This window comes from Rhinoraja longicauda, chromosome 34 (assembly GCF_053455715.1).
Source record: "Rhinoraja longicauda isolate Sanriku21f chromosome 34, sRhiLon1.1, whole genome shotgun sequence".
Taxonomy (NCBI): domain Eukaryota; kingdom Metazoa; phylum Chordata; class Chondrichthyes; order Rajiformes; family Arhynchobatidae; genus Rhinoraja; species Rhinoraja longicauda.
In genome coordinates, this window is record NC_135986.1 from 19467644 (window position 1) to 19484887 (window position 17244).

Sequence of the window (17244 nt, forward strand, 5' to 3'; positions counted from 1 at the left end):
GAATCGGCCTCCACTGCCGTCTGTGGCAGAGAATCCCACAGATTCACAACTCTCCGAGTGAAAATGTTTTTCCTCATCTCAGTCCTAAATGGCCGACCCCTTATTCTTAAACTGTGTGTGTGGCCCCTGGTTCTGGACTCCCCCAACATTGGGAACATTTTTCCTGCATCGAGCCTGTCCAATCCTTTAAGAATTTTATATCTTTCAATAGGATCCCCTCTCATCCTTCTAAATTCCAGAGAATACAAGCCCAGTCGATCCATTCTTTCATCATAAGGAGTCCATGCCAACCAGAGATCACCCCGTACACTAGCACTATCCTACACACGTTGGCACGGTGGCGCGGCGGGTAGAGCTGCTGCCTCACAGCGCCAGAGACCCGGGTTCGATTCCGACTACGGGTGCTGTCTGTACGGAGTTTGCACGTTCTCCCGGTGACTACGTGGGTCTTCGCGGGGTGCTCCGGTTTCCTCCCACACTCCAAAGATGTACAGGTTTGTGGGTGAATTGGCTTGTAGGTGTGAATGTAAAATTGTCCCTCGTGTGTTGGTGTGCGGGGATCGCTGGTCGGCACGGGCTCGGCGGGCCGAAGGGCCTGTACTCTGGGAGTGGGGAGCCGGGCAGGGAGCTGTGCAGAGCAGCAGCGCGGTGCAGGCCGCGGGGAGGAGGGGCAGAACAGAAACCGCAAACAGGCGCAACCTGCTGGGACTCGAGCTGTCCCTGAACCTGCCTAGCACACGCCCAAACTGCTGCTGCTGCTGCTCGAAACCAGGGGGGAGAGAGAGGGGGGGGGGAGAGAGGGGGGGGGGGGGGGAGAGAGAGAGAGGGGGGGGATAGAGAGAGGGAGTGGGAGATAAACAGAGGGGGAGTGAGGTGGAGAGAGGGGAGAGGTAGAAAGGGGAGAGAGGGGGAGAGGGAGAGAAAGAGAGAGAGGGAGAGGGAGGGAGAGAGGGAGTGGGAGATAAACAGAGAGGAGTGAGGGGGGAGAGAGAGGGAGGGAGTGGGAAAGAGAGAGAGGGAGGGAGGGAGGGAGGGAGGGGGGGAGGGAGAGAGGGAGAGAGGGAGAGAGGGAGAGAGGGAGAGAGAGAGGGAGAGAGAAGGAGTGGGAGGTAAACAGAGAGGGAGTGAGTTGAAGAGGCGGGAGAGGTAGAAGGGGAGAGAGGGGGAAGGAGAAGGGAGAGGGAGAGAGAGAGAAAGAGGGAGAGAGAGGGAGAGAGGGAGAGAGGGGGGGGAGGGAGAGAGAGAGAGAGAGAGAGAGAGAGAGAGAGAGAGAGAGAGAGAGAGAGAGAGAGAGAGAGAGAGAGAGAGAGAGAAAGAAAGAAAGAAAGAGAGAAAGAGAGAGAAAGAGAGAAATGATGGGAGCAAAGCATAGGTAGACACAAAATGCTGGAGTAACTCAGCGGGCCAGGCAGCATCTCAGGGGAGAAGGAATGGGTGACGTTTCAGGTCCAGAAGCTTCCCATCCCTTCTCTCCCGAGATTCTGCCTGACCCGCTGAGTTACTCCAGCACTCTGTGAAACGTCACCTATCCATGTTCGCCACAGATGCTGCCTGACCCGCTGAGTTACTCCAGCACTCTGTGAAACGTCACCTATCCATGTTCGCCACAGATGCTGCCTGACCCGCTGAGTTACTCCAGCACTCTGTGAAACGTCACCTATCCATGTTCGCCACAGATGCTGCCTGACCCGCTGAGTTACTCCAGCATTTTGTGTCTACCTGCGATTTAAACCAGCATTCCAACACAGGTGCAAAGCCTTAGCATCATGCCAGGAACATAGAACTAGATCGGTGACAGGGTGACCAAAACTGACAACACTCCAAATGTGGCCCCACTGATGTCTTGTGTATTATCAGATTTGATAGGAACCTGAGGGGCAACGTTTTTCCACTCAGAGGGTGGTGGGCGTATGGAACGAGCTGCCAGAGGAGGTATAAGAAAATAACTGCAGATGCTGGTACAAATCGAAGGTATCTATTTCACAAAATGCTGGAGTAACTCAGCGGGTCAGGCAGCATCTGTGGAGAACGTGGATAGGTGACGTTTCACAGAGTGCTGGAGTAACTCAGCGGGTCAGGCAGCATCTGTGGAGAACATAGATAGGTGACGTTTCACAGAGTGCTGGAGTAACTCAGCGGGTCAGGCAGCATCTGTGGAGAACATAGATAGGTGATGTTTCACAGAGTGCTGGAGTAACTCAGCGGGTCAGGCAGCATCTGTGGAGAACGTGGATAGGTGACGTTTCACAGAGTGCTGGAGTAACTCAGCGGGTCAGGCAGCATCTGTGGAGAACGTGGATAGGTGACGTTTCACAGAGTGCTGGAGTAACTCAACAGGTCAGGCAGCATCTCAGGAGAGAAGGAACGGGCGACGTTTCGGGTCGAGACCCTTCTTCAGAGGAGGTAGTTGAGGCTGGGACTATCCCAACATATAAAAGACATTGGGACAGGTACATGGATAGGACGGGTTTAGAGGGATATGGGCCAAACGTGGGCAGGTGGGACTAGTGTAGATGGGGCATTTTGGTCAGCATGCGTGAGTTGGGCCGAAGGGCCTGTTTCTGTGCTGGGTGACTGTGACTCAATGCCGACTGGTTTCAGAATGAGGAAAGGTCACGTCCTGAAACATCGCCCGCCTATTTCCTCCACAGATGCTGACCGGTTGGGTTCCTCAGCACATTCGAGGTACCCCCACCAGATTAGAGATACAGAGAGGAATGAACAACATTCTTCCCACATTTCAACAAACCTCTCAAACAATGCATAACTCAAAGCTAGTGTGAACAGGTTTAGTTTAGTTGTTTAGGAAGGAACTACAGATGCTGGTTTACACCGAAGATAGACACAGAGTGCTGGAGTAACTCAGCGGGTCAGGCAGCATCTGTGGAGAACATGGATAGGTGACGTTTCACAGAGTGCTGGAGTAACTCAGCGGGTCAGGCAGCATCTGTGGAGAACATGGATAGGTGACGTTTCACAGAGTGCTGGAGTAACTCAGCGGGTCAGGCAGCATCTGTGGAGAACATGGATAGGTGACGTTTCACAGAGTGCTGGAGTAACTCAGCGGGTCAGGCAGCATCTGTGGAGAACATAGATAGGTGATGTTTCACAGAGTGCTGGAGTAACTCAGCGGGTCATCATCATCATCATCATCATATATATACAGCCGGAAACAGGCCTTTTCGGCCTTCCAAGTCCGTGCCGCCCAGCGATCCCCGTACATTAACACTATCCTACACCCACTAGGGACAATTTTTACATTTACCCAGCCAATTAACCTACATACCTGTACGTCTTTGGAGTGTGGGAGGAAACCGAAGATCTCGGAGAAAACCCACGCAGGTCACGGGGAGAACGTACAAACTCCTTACAGTGCAGCACCCGTAGTCAGGATCGAACCTGAGTCTCCGGCGCTGCATTCGCTGTAAAGCAGCAACTCTACCGCTGCGCTATCGTGCTCAGGCAGCATCTGTGGAGAACATAGATAGGTGATGTTTCACAGAGTGCTGGAGTAACTCAGCGGGTCAGGCAGCATCTGTGGAGAACATAGATAGGTGATGTTTCACAGAGTGCTGGAGTAACTCAGCGGGACAGGCAGCATTTCTGGAGAGAAGGAATGGGTGACGTTTCGGGTCAAGACTCGAGACTCGGGCGGTCTGAAGGAAGGGTCTCGACCCGAAACGTCACCCATTCCTTCTCTCCAGAGATGCTGCCTGTCCCGCTGAGTTACTCCAGATTTTTGTGCCTATCTTTAGTTTAGTTTAGTTTAGTTTAGAGATACAGCACCGAAACAGGCCCTTCGGCCCACCGAGTCCGTGCCGACCAGCGATCGCCCATTTACACTAACACTATCCTGCACACATTAGGGACGATTTACACTTACACCAAGCCAATTAACCCTAATACCTGTACGTCTTTGGAAACCGAAGATCTCGGAGAAAACCCACGCAGGTCACATCTACCTCATTGGTGACCCTCGGTTACAGTTCAGTTTGTTGTCCCGTGTACCGAGGTACAGTGAGAAGCTTTTGTTGCGCGCTAACCAGTCAGCGGAAAGACAACACATGATTACAATCGAGCCGTCCACAGTGTACAGATACACATGGGCTGGTGTGGGCACGTTGGGCCGAAGGGCCTGTTGCCACACTGTATGAATATGACTTTAGTTTTTAGTTTAGTTTAGAGATACAGCATGGAAACAGGCCCTTCAGCCCCCCGAGTCCATGCCGACCAGCGATCGCCCGTTCACACTATAGACAATAGACAACAGGTGCAGGAGGAGTCCATTCGGCCCTTCGAGCCAGCACCGCCATTCAATGTGATCATGGCTGATCATTCTCAATCAGTACCCCGTTCCTGCCTTCTCCCCATACCCCCTGACTCCGCTATCCTTAAGAGCTTTATCTAGCTCTCTCTTGAATGCATTCAGAGAATTGGCCTCCACTGCCCTCTGAGGCAGAGAATTCCACAGATTTGCAACTCTCTGACTGAAAAAGGTTTTTCCTCATCTCCGTTCTAAATGGCCTACCCCTTATTCTTAAACTGTGGCCCCTGGTTCTGGACTCCCCCAACATTGGGTACATGTTTCCTGCCTCTAACGTGTCCAACCCCTTAATAATCTTATACGTTTCGATAAGATCCCCTCTCATCCTTCTAAATTCCAGCGTATACAAGCCCAGTCGCTCCAGTCTTTCAACATACGACAGTCCCGCCATTCCGGGAATTAACCTGGTGAACCTACGCTGCACGCCCTCAATAGCAAGAATATCCTTCCTCAAATTTGGAGACCAAAACTGCACACAGTACTCCAGGTGCGGTCTCACTAGGGCCCTGTACAACTGCACACAGTACTCCAGGTGCGGTCTCACTAGGGCCCTGTACAACTGCACACAGTACTCCAGGTGCGGTCTCACTAGGGCCCTGTACAACTGCACACAGTACTCCAGGTGCGGTCTCACTAGGGCCCTGTACAACTGCACACAGTACTCCAGGTGCGGTCTCACTAGGGCCCTGTACAACTGCACACAGTACTCCAGGTGCGGTCTCACTAGGGCCCTGTACAACTGCACACAGTACTCCAGGTGCGGTCCCAGTACTTCATCCACTGCCTACACACGAGGGGGCAATTTTACAGAGAGCCAATTAACCTACAAACTAGGGCTACCTTTGATTGGACTTTATCTTGCACTAAACGTTATTCCCTTATCATGTACACTGATCAGCCAAAACATTATGACCCGTTGAGCCAAAACACCTGCCTAATATGCTGTTGGTCCTCCGTGTGCAGCCCCATACGCAGCAGGGTGCGATGCACTGTGTATTGTGACACATTCCTCCCGTGACCACCATTAACATTTTCTGTGACTTGTGCCACAGTCGACCTTCTGTCGGTTCGGACCAGACGGGATAGCCTTCGTTGCCCTCGCGCTTCGATGAGCCTTGGGCGCCCAACACCCTGCCTGTCGCCGGTTTGTGGTTTGTCCCTCCTCGGACCACTGTCGGTCGGTACTCACCACTGCTGACCGGGACCACCCCACAAGCCTTGCCGTTTCAGAGATGCTCTGACCCAGTCCTGTCGCCGGTTTGTGGTTTGTCCCTCCTCGGACCACTGTCGGTCGGTACTCACCACTGCTGACCGGGACCACCCCACAAGCCTTGCCGTTTCAGAGATGCTCTGACCCAGTCGTCTGGCCAGAACAATTTGGCCCTTGTCAAAGTCGCTCAGGTCTTTACTCCTGCCCATTTCTCCTGCATCCAACACGTCAGCTTCAAGAACCGACTGTTCACTTGCTGCCGAATATATCCCACTCCTTGACAGGTGCCATTGTAACAAGATAATCAATGTATTTATTCACAAAATGCTGGAGTAACTCAGCGGGTCAGGCAGCATCTCAGGAGAGAAGGAATGGGTGACGTTTCGGGTCGAGACCCTTCTTCAGAAACGTCACCCATTCCTTCTTTCCTGAGACGCTGCCTGACCCGCTGAGTTACTCCAGCATTTTGTGTCCACCTTCAACTTGAAACAGCATCTGCAGTTATTTTCCTACAGATAATCAATGTTATTCACTTCGCCTGTCAGTGGTCATAATATTTTGGCTGATATTCTGTACACTGTGGACGGCTCGATTGTAATCGTGTGCTGTCTTTCCGCTGACTGGTTAGCACGCAACACAAAAGCTTCTCACTGTACCTCGGTACACGGGACAATTAATTGAACTGGAACTAGAAGCAATTGTGGAGGCTTCTCTGTTGACACTTCTGCAGACAGTTTAGCTGTGATTAACAGCTCACCCCACCCACCCACCTGCTGTCAACAGTTATTTTGTTGGTCTCCACCCTAGTCCTTTGTTCTCCCCACTCGTCTCTCTTTCTCTGCAATGTAACGCATTTCTAAGTCTTCCTGATTCATTCATCTGGAATGTTAACTGTTGCCCCCCCTCGACACAGTTCGGCAGGGTGGCGCAGCGGGTAGACAATAGACAATAGACAATAGGTGCAGGAGTGGGCCATTCAGCCCTTCGAGCCAGCACCGCCATTCAATGCGATCATGGCTGATCACTTTCAATCAGTACCCCGTTCCTGCCTTCTCCCTATACCCCCTCACTCCGCTATCCTTAAGAGCTCTATCCAGCTCTCTCTTGAAAGCATCCAACGAACTGGCCTCCACTGCCTTCTGAGGCAGAGAATTCCACACCTTCACCACTCTCTGACTGAAAAAGTTCTTCCTCATCTCCGTTCTAAATGGCCGACCCCTTATTCTTAAACTGTGGCCCCTTGTTCTGGACTCCCCCAACATTGGGAACATGTTTCCTGCCTCTAATGTGTCCAATCCCCTAATTATCTTATATGTTTCAATAAGATCCCCCCTCATCCTTCTAAATTCCAGTGTATACAAGCCCAATCGCTCCAGCCTTTCAACATACGACAGTCCCGCCATTCCGGGAATCAACCTAGTGAACTGCTGCCTCACAGCGCCGGAGACCCGGGTTCCATCCCGACCACGGGCGCTGTCTGTACGGAGTTTGTACGTGACCCGCGTGGGTTTTCTCCGAGATCTTCGGTTTCCTCCCACGCTCCAGGTTTGTAGGTTAATTGGGCTGGTATAAAATGTAAATTGTCCCTAGTGTGTGTGTAGGGTAGTGTTAGTGTGCAGGGATCGCTGGTCGGCGCAGGCTCGGTGGGCCGAAGGGCCTGTTTCCGCGCTGTATCTCTAAACCACACTAAAGTTGCTATCTCACCAGCTGACCATTCCGATGGACCGATTGAAAGACACAGCATGGAAACAGGCCCTTCGGCCCACCGAGTCCACGTCGACCAGCGATCGCCCGGTCACACGAGTTCTACGTTATCCCACTTTCTCATCCACTCCCCACGCACTAGGGGACAATTTACAGAGGGCCGCTTACCCTGCAAACCCGCACGTCTTTGGGATGTGGGAGGAAGCCGGAGCGCCCGGAGAAAATGAGGAGAAGGGTGGACGTGCAAACTACACACAGACAGCGCCCGAGGTGAGGATGGAACACGGGTCTCTGACGCTGGGAGGCAGCGCCTCTACCCGCTGTGCCACCGTGCCGCCATATACATTTCACTCATCTTCTCTCCCCCCAGTCACTTACTCCACCCACCCACCCACCAATCACTCCTCCCTCACCTGCCCCCAGTGAGGGTCAGTGTGTGTGTGCGCGTGTGTGTCTGTGTGTGTGTGTCTGTACGCGTGTGTGTGTGCGCGTGTATGTCTGTGTGCGCGCGTGTGTGTCTGTGTACGTGTGTGTCTGTGTACGTGTGTGCCTGTGTGTGTGTGTGCATGCGTGTGTGTGTGTATGTGCGTGTGTGCATGCGTGTGTGTGTGTCTGTGCGTGCGTGTGTGTGTCTGCGCGTGTGTGTGTGTGTGCATGCGTGTGAGTGCGTGTATATATTTTTTCTGCTTTCTACTGCACAACTGCCAACAGCTGGGCTATCTCGTGCAGGTCTCACTCACGTGGGTACTGGTTGCAAAAGGGTTATTTAGATTGTGTGTGTGTGTGTGTGTGTGTGTGTGTATATGTGTTTGTGTGTGTGTGTGTGTGTGTGTGTGCATGTATGTTTTTGCGTGTGTGTGTGTGTGTGCTTGTATGTCTGTGTGTGTGTATGTGTGTGTGTGTTTTTGCGCGTGTGTGCATGTGTGTGTGTGTAAGTGTGTGTGCATGTGTGTCTGTCTGTGTGTGTGTGTGTGTGTGTGTGCAAGTGTGTGTGCGAGCGCGTGTGTGTGTAAGGAGTGTGTGTTTGACCCCTAATCTCTGACACACCCGTGGCATGTGAGTTACTTGTTTGCGTCTCGTCCACTCTGAGTGAGTGAGTTAATTCCAGGGCATTTGCATGTGAAATGCTGTTGGATAAGTGGGGTTAAATGGGGAGGGGAAGGGGAGGGTGTGTGCTTCACCGGGCTCTGCCCGACCAAAGCTGGCACACTGTCACCGTGCGGGGCAGGATGACCGGCGGCCTTGCGGTGGCCAGGAATCTGCCGCAGAGCCCTCACGAGCTGGGCGAGTAAAGAGAGAATAACAAGCTCCAACAACACACCCTGGGCCTCCAAGAAATCCGAGAGGTGGTTTGTTTTCGCAGCCAGCGCAGCCCGTGGGCGACGGCAGAACCGGTCTGACGAGCGGTCCCGCCAACCCAGCGTATCCCCTGCACCCTGCACCCTGCACCTCCACACCGCCCAAAGGTAGTGGCTCCACCCGTGTGGAACTCTTTGCCACAGGAGGCTGGTGGAGGCCAAGTCAGTGGATGTACTTAAGGCTGAGATAGATAGATAGATTCTTCATTAGAAACATAGAAACATAGAAAACAGGTGCAGGAGGAGGCCAGTTGGCCCTTCGAGCCTGTACGCACCACCATTCATTGTGATCATGGCTGACCGTCCACAATCACTAACCCGTGCCTGCCTTCTCCCCATATCCCCTGACTCCGCTAACCACTAGAGCTCTATCTAACTCTCTTTTAAATGGCTGTCAGTACATGTGTGTGTGTGTGTATGTGTGTGCGTGCATGTGAATGTGCATGTGCGTGTGTGTGTGTGTGCGCACGTGTGTGAGTGCGTGTGTGTGTGAGTGTGTGCGTGCGTGCATGTGTGTGTGAGTGTGTGAATGTGCGTGTGTAAGTGTGCATGTGTGAGTGCGTGTGTGAGTGTGCGTGTGAATGTGCGAGTGTGTGTGTGAATGTGAGAGTGTGTGTGCGTGCGTGCGTGTGCATGTGTGTGCTTGTGAGTGCGTGCGTGCGTGTGCTTGTGTGTGCGTGTGCGCGTGTGTGTGTGTGAGTGTGTGTGAGTGTGTGTGTGAGTACCGTCCCTCCCTGTTTTCACACCAGCTAGTACAGTAGGGCTACAGGGATGGGTTCCCAGCTCAGTGGGTTGGTGTGCAGATATCTCCTCTGCCCAACCCCTGTGCACAACAGCAGGCTGAGTTTAAACGGCAATCACTGATCTACTCGTGAATGATTATCTAACAATGCAGCACCGCACTAACGGTTCTCTCAGCCTAGCTGATTAGACGAGAACAAAGGTCATTTATTATTGTATTTCATTCTGGGAATATATTTTTGTTACCTGGGTAACTACAGTGACCTTTTCACAAGTTCAAAACTCATTGGGAGTCATTGTCGGCCCTCTCCCTCCTCGAGCGTTGCCACCCGTCCCGTATAAGTAGGGGCGTCTCGTATTGTGGGCTAAATTGGTTTGTCCCTTACGGGACCGCCCTTGTCCCGTATTAGGCCCGGGAGATGTTTTAGGCCCGGATACTGTAGGCCCAGAGAGTGTAGGCCTGGACAGTGTAGGTGCGGACAGTGTAGGCCCGAACAGACAGTATAGGCCCGGACAGTGTAGACCCGGACAGTGTAGGCCTGGACAGTGTAGGCCCGGACAGTGTGAGTCCAGACAGTGTAGACCCGGACAGTGTAGGCCCGGACGGACAGTGTAGGCCCGGATACTGTAGGCCCGGACAGTGTAGGCCCGGACAGTGTAGGCCCGGACGGACAGTATAGGCCCGGACAATGTAGGCCCGGACAGTGTAGGTACGGACAGTGTAGGCCTGGACGCTGTAGATCCGGACAGTGTAGGCCCAGACGGACAGTATAGGCCCGGACAGTGTGGGCCCGGACAGTGTAGGCCCGGACAGTGTAGGCCCGGACAGTGTAGGCCTGGACGCTGTAGGCCCGGACAATGTGGGTCCAGACAGTGTAGGCCTGGACGCTGTAGGCCTGGATGCTGTAGGCTCGGACAGTGTGGGTCCAGACAGTGTAAACATAGAAACATAGAAAATAGGTGCAGGAGTAGGCCATTCGGCCCTTCGAGCCTGTACGCACCGCCATTCAATATGATCATGGCTGATCATCCAGCTCAGTAGCCTGTACCTGCCTTCTCTCCATACCCCCTGATACCTTTAGCCACAAGGGAAACATCTAACTCCCTCTTAAATATAGCCAATGAACTGGCCTCAACTACCTTCCGTGGCAGAGAATTCCACAGACTCACCACTCTCTGTGTGAAGAAATGTTTTCTCATCTCGGTCCTAAAAGACTTCCCCCTTATCCTTAAGCTGTGACCCCTGGTTCTGGACAGTGTAGGCCTGGACGATATAGGCTCGGACAGTGTAGGCCCGGACAGTGTAGGCCTGGACGCTGTAGGCCTGGACGCTGTAGGCTCGGACAGTGTAGGCCCGGACAGTGTAGGCCTGGACGCTGTAGGCCTGGACGCTGTACGCTCGGACAGTGTAGGCCCGGACACTGTGGTCCCGGACTGTGTATACGCCCGGGCGCCGCCTATGGAGGTTGTGTAGCAACCCGCCTCCCATCCCGGGCGGCCGCCATTGGTGGAGCGGGAGCACGTGGCCGCTGGCTGGGTGAGGTCACGTGGGGCGCGGGGCGGTGACGTCACCTTGTCCCGTATTTGGGAATGAGGAAGTTGGCAACCCTACTCTCTTCCCCCCAGCGCTCCCATCTGGCAGAAGGTACAGAAGCTTGAAAGTCTCGTTTTTGATCTCTCGTTTTCGCACCTTACCCTTCCATATCTGTGTGTCTCCCTCTGCCCCGACTCTCAGTCTGAAGAAGGGTCTCGGCCGCAAACGTCACCCATTCCTTCTCTCTCCAGAGATGCTGCCTGTCCCGCTGAGTTACTCCGGCGTTTCGTGTTTCCTCCCTTCAGGTCGGATGCAGCCTCGATCTTCCAACCAACCTCATTGCGGACATCGGACTTTTTCCCTGGAAGAGTAGTGCTACAATACTGAGAAACTGTATTCTGTGCTCTGCTATTTTGCTCGAAGTTGTGTTCAGAGTCATAGAATCATGCAGGAAAAATGTTCCCAATGTTGGGGGAGTCCAGAACCAGGGGCCACACACAGTCTAAGAATAAAGGGGAGGCCATTTAAAACTGAGGTGAGAAGAAACGTTTTCACCCAGAGAGTTGTGAATCTGTGGAATTAATTCTCTACCACAGAGGGCAGTGGAGGCCAATTCTCTGGATGAATTTAAAAGAGAGTTAGATAGAGCTCTAGGGGCTAGTGGAATCAAGGGATATGGGGAGAAGGCAGGCACGGGTTACTGATTGTGGACGATCAGCCATGATCACAATGAATGGCGGTGCGTACAGGCTCGAAGGGCCAAATGGCCTCCTCCTGCACCTATTTTCTTTCTTTTTCAAACACAGAAACAGACAAGCTTGTAAACACATAAATAACATTTTATTAAAATAATCCATATTACGCAAAAGCCCAAAACCTTAGTACAACCAAAACACTTCACAGTTCTTAGTTTAGACTTTAGAGATACAGCGCGGAAACAGGCCTTTTGGCCCACCGGGTCCGCGCCGCCCAGCGATCCCCGTGCACTAACACTATCCTACACACACTAGGGACAATTGACAATTTACAGAAGCCAATTAACCTACAAATCTGCACGTCTTTGGAGTGTGGGAGGAAACCGGAGCACCCGGAGAAAACCCACGCAGGTCACGGGGAGAACGTACAAACTCCGTACAGATAGTCGGGATCAAACCCGGGTCTCTGGTGCTGTGAGAGGAACAGATCGGGTCGACGCACAGAGTCTCTTGCCCAGAGTAGGGGAATCGAGGACCAGAGGACACAGGTTTACGGTGAAGGGGAAAAGATTTAACAGGAGTCTGAAGGTTAACTTTTCCACACATTGGGTGGTGGGTGTATGGAACAAGCTGCTGGAGGTGGTAGTTGAGGCAGGGACTATCCCAACGTTTAAGAAACAGTTCGACAGGTGCATGGATAGGACGGGTTTGGAGGGATATGGACCAAACGCGGGCAGGTGGGACTAGTGTAGATGGGGCATGTTGGCCAGTGTGGGCACCATATCATATCATATCATATATATACAGCCGGAAACAGGCCTTTTCGGCCCTCCAAGTCCGTGCCGCCCAGCGATCCCCGCACGTTAACACTATCCTACACCCACTAGGGACAATTTTTACGTTTACCCAGCCAATTAACCTACATACCTGCACGTCTTTGGAGTGTGGGAGGAAACCGAAGATCTCGGAGAAAACCCACGCAGGTCACGGGGAGAACGTACAAACGTACAAATGTTGGGCTGAAGGGGCCTGTTTCCATGCTGTGTCCCTCTGTGACTCTGGGGAGGTGAGGGAGCAGAGTGGGCCCCTCGTGTGAGGGGGTGGGGCTGTGCAGAAGCTGCTCGCTGCCTCTCAGCCCGGGGTGGTTCAGAGAGTTGGGGACCGACCACATTCCAGGGCAGAGGAATGGTGTCTAGAACACAGCGGGTGGTGCTGCTGCCTCACAGCTCCTGGACATACACGCGCACATACAAACACAGGCAGCACCCAGGGACCCAGGTTCCATCCTGACCTCGGCCCTGTCTATGTTTGTAGATGTGCATGTCCACGTGTATGTCCGTTTCTTCGTTTTTCTGTGTGTCTGTGCGTGTGAGTGTGTCTGTGTACGTGTGTGTGTGTGTGTGCGGGTATGTGTGTGTGTATTTGTGTGTGTGTCTGGATTTGTATATCTGTGTGTGCGTGTGTTTGTGAGTGTGTCTGTGTATGCATCTGTGTGTATTTGTGAGTGCGTGTGTATTTTTGAGTGTCTATCTTTGCTCATATATCTGTGAGTGTGTATGTATGTCTGTGTGTATTTGCATTTATGTATGAGTGTGTGTGTATGAGTGTGTATTTTTGTGTCTTTGCTCGTATATCTGTGTGTGAGTGTGTGTGTGTATGTCTGTGTGTGTGTACCTGTGTATATTTGTATTTCACAAAGTATCTGTATATCTGTGTGTGTGTGCGGGTGTGTATGTGTGTTTTTGTGTGTGTGTGTGCACCTGTGTATGTTTGTATATCTGTGTGTGTGCGCGTGTGTATGTGTGTTTTTGTGTGTGTGTGTGTGCACATGTGTATGTTTGTATATCTGTGTGTGTGTGAGCGTGTGTATGTGTGTTTGTGTCTGTGTGTGTGTGCACCTGTGTATGTTTGCATATCTGTGTGTGTGCGCATGAATGCACGTGTGTGTGTTTACATGTTCTTCCTGTGATAGGGTTGCCAACTTCTGCACTCCCAAATAAGGGGCAGAGGCGAGGAGGGAGGGAGGGAGGGAGGGAGGAGGAGGGGGAGGGGAGGGAAGGAGGGGGGTGGAGGGTGGGGGGAGGAGTATTAAGGGGGATTGAGGGGGAAGGAGTGGGGGGAGGGGAAGAGGGAGGGAGGGGGAGGAGGGAGGAGTATTAAGGGGGGTTGAGGGGGATGGAGTGGGGGGAGGGGAAGAGCGAGGGAGGGGGAGGGGGTGGAGGGAGGAGAGGGGAGGGGAGGGTGCTGCACCAATGCAGGAGAGGTTTAGGCCCAACGGGTCCACTTGGTCTAGTTTGTCCTATATCGCTCCACGTCACGGTCTATACCTCTCTTTTCCCTTTCCCCGTCTCTCAGTCTGAAGAAGGGTCTCGACCCGAATCGTCACCCGTTCCTCCTCTCCAGGGTCGCTGCCTGTCCCGCTGAGTTACTCCAGTACGTTGTGTCCATCTTTGATTCTGTGGTTGTATGCAGGGCCCTTGGTGCGGGTACCAATGCTGCAACACGATGTGGGATGACATTCGCTCAACACCTCCGCTCAGTCCGCCTTAACCAACCTGATCTCCCGGTGGCTCAGCACTTCAACTCCCCCTCCCACTCCCAGTCTGACCTTTCTGTCCTGGGCCTCCTCCAGTGCCATAGTGAGGCCCACCGCAAATTGGAGGAACAGCACCTCATATTTCGCTTGGGCAGCTTGCAGCCCAGCGGTAGGAACATTGACTTCTCCAACTTTAGATAGATCCTCTGTCCCTCTCTTCCTCTCCCCCTTCCCAGTTCTCCCTCTATCTTCCCGTCTCCAACTATATCCTTCCTTTGTCCCCCCCCCCCCCCCCCCCCCGACATCAGTCTGAAGAAGGGTCTCGACCCGAAACGTCACCCATTCCTTCTCTCCTGAGATGCTGCCTGACCCGCTGAGTTACTCCAGCATTTTGTGATACCTTCATTGAGAAGTTTGTGATGAACTAGACCACCTGTGGCTTCCCGCTGTGGCAGCGGTTGTTGAAAAAAATAGGACGCACAGTTTAGTTTCGTTCAGTTTATTTGTCATTCCCCTCCTTGCACATCATGCAACGAATGGGACGAAACAGAGAGCCTTCGGGGGCCATTGTGCAACAGAGATACAAAACAATGAAAAACTGGATAGACTCGGCTTGTACTCGCTGGGATTTAGAAGATTGAGGGGGGATCTTATAGAAACGTACAAAATTCTTAAGGGGTTGGACAGGCTAGATGCGGGAAGATTGTTCCCGATGTTGGGGAAGTCCAGAACAAGGGGTCACAGTTTAAGGATAAGGGGGAAGTCTTTTAGGACCGAGATGAGAACTGTTTTTTTCACACAGAGAGTGGTGAATCTGTGGAATTCTCTGCCACAGAAGGTAGTTGAGGCCAGTTCATTGGCTATATTTGAGATGGAGTTAGATGTGGCCCTTGTGGCTAAAGGGATCAGGGGGTATGGAGAGAAGGCAGGTACGGGATACTGAGTTGGATGATCAGCCATGATCATATTGAATGGCGGTGCGTACAGGCTCGAAGGGCCGAATGGCCTACTCCTGCACCTATTTTCTATGTTTCTATATAGACAGGGGATGACAGGGCAGTACAATACGATACAGTACCATACAATTACACAGTGCAATACAATACAATACATATAGACAGGGGATTAAAGCATGTAAACGGTAAAAGGTAAAGCATTTATAAAGGTAAAGCAGGTCCGGAAACATCACAATCTGGTTTGGGAACAGCTCTGCCCGGGACAGGAAGGCTCTGCGGAGAGTAGTGCGTTCGGCTGAACGCACCATGGGAACTACACTCACCCCCCTGCAGGACCTATACATCAGGAGGTGCAGATCCAGAGCCAGCAACATTATGGGGGACCCCTACCACCCCAGCAACGGACTGTTCCAGCTGCTACGGTCAGACAAACGCCTCCGCTGTCACGCTGTGAAAACAGAGAGGATGAGACGGAGTTTCTTCCCACAGGCCATCAGGACTGTCAACTCTCATATCACCAGGGACTCATTTAATTTACTGTATTAATTTTTTTTTTGTGTTATAATTTAATTTCCAATTCTGTTTTGTAGTTTAGCACAATCCGCAGGCGTTGCCACTTTCATTTCACTGCACATTTTGTATGTGTACGTGACAAATAGACTTGACATTTAACCTAGAGTTTAAGGTATCACAAAGTGCTGGAGTAACTCAGCGGGTCAGGCAGCATCTGTGGAGAACATGGATAGGTGACGTTTCACAGAATGCTGGAGTAACTCAGCGGGTCAGGCAGCATCTCAGGAGAAGGAATGGGCGACGTTTCGGGTCGAGACCCTTCTTCAGACTGATGTGAGTTTAAGGCTGATGCTGCCTGACCCGCTGAGTTACTCCAGCACTCCGTGAAACGTCACCTATCCATGTTCCCCACAGATGCTGCCTGACCTGCTGTTACTCCAGCATTTTTGTGATACCTTCAATTTGGACCAGCATCTGCAGCTATTTTCCTACATAGAGTTTATAGCATGTAAACGGTGAATGTAAAACCATCAATGAGAGCAGGTAAATTATTGATTGCACATTAAATGAGATTATAAAGGGCAGAGTGCTAGGTGAGGTGCTACCTTCTTCAGAGTTTTAGTATATAGATATATATATATAGACAATAGACAATTAGGTGCAGGAGTAGGCCATTCGGCCCTCCGAGCCAGCACCACCATTCAATGGCTGATCATTCTCAATCAGTACCCCATTCCTGCCTTCTCCCCATACCCCCTGACTATCCTTAAGAGCTCTATATAGCTCTCTCTTTCAACATAGGACAGTCCCGCCATTCCGGGAATTAACCGAGTAAACCCACGCTGCACGCCCTCAATAGCAAGAATATCCTTCCTCAAATTTGGAGACCAAAACTGCACACAGTACTCCAGGTGCGGTCTCACTAGGGCCCTGTACAACTGCAGAAGGACCTCTTTGCTCCTGTACTCAACTCCTCTTGTTATGAAGGCCAACATTCCATTGGCTTTCTTCACTGCCTGTGGTACCGGTATGCTTCCTTTCAGTGACTGATGAATGATATATAGATAGATTAAGAGTTTTTAATGTTATCAGTCAAGCCAGAAGCATCCAAGCCAATTCTCATCCATGTTTGCTGCCGCCATCTTCTGGCGGGAAGTATATTATCTGGAAATAGACACACAATGCTGGAGAAACTCAGTGGGACAGGCAGCATCTCTGAAGAGGCCACTCATAATTGTGTGTACTTGTAGACACAATGGAAACAATCAATATACAATGAATTATCAGTCTGAAGAAGTCTTTAGATTTAGATTTAGAGATACAGCGCGGAAACAGGCCCTTCGGCCCACCGAGTCCGCGCCGCCCAGCAATCCCTGCACACTAGGGACAATTTTTTTTAACATATTACCCAGTCAATTAGCCTACAGACCTGTACGTCTTTGGAGTGTGGGAGGAAACCGAAGATCTCGGAGAAAACCCACGCAGGTCACGGGGAGAACGTACAAACTCCGTACAGACGGCGCCCGTAGTCAGGATCGAACCTGAGTCTACGGCGCTGCATTCGCTGTAAGGCGGCAACTCTACCGCTGCGCCACCGTTGCCACCCCTGTCTCGACCCAAAACGTCATCCGATGTGCTGCCCGTCCCGCTGAGTTACTCCAGCATTTTGTGAA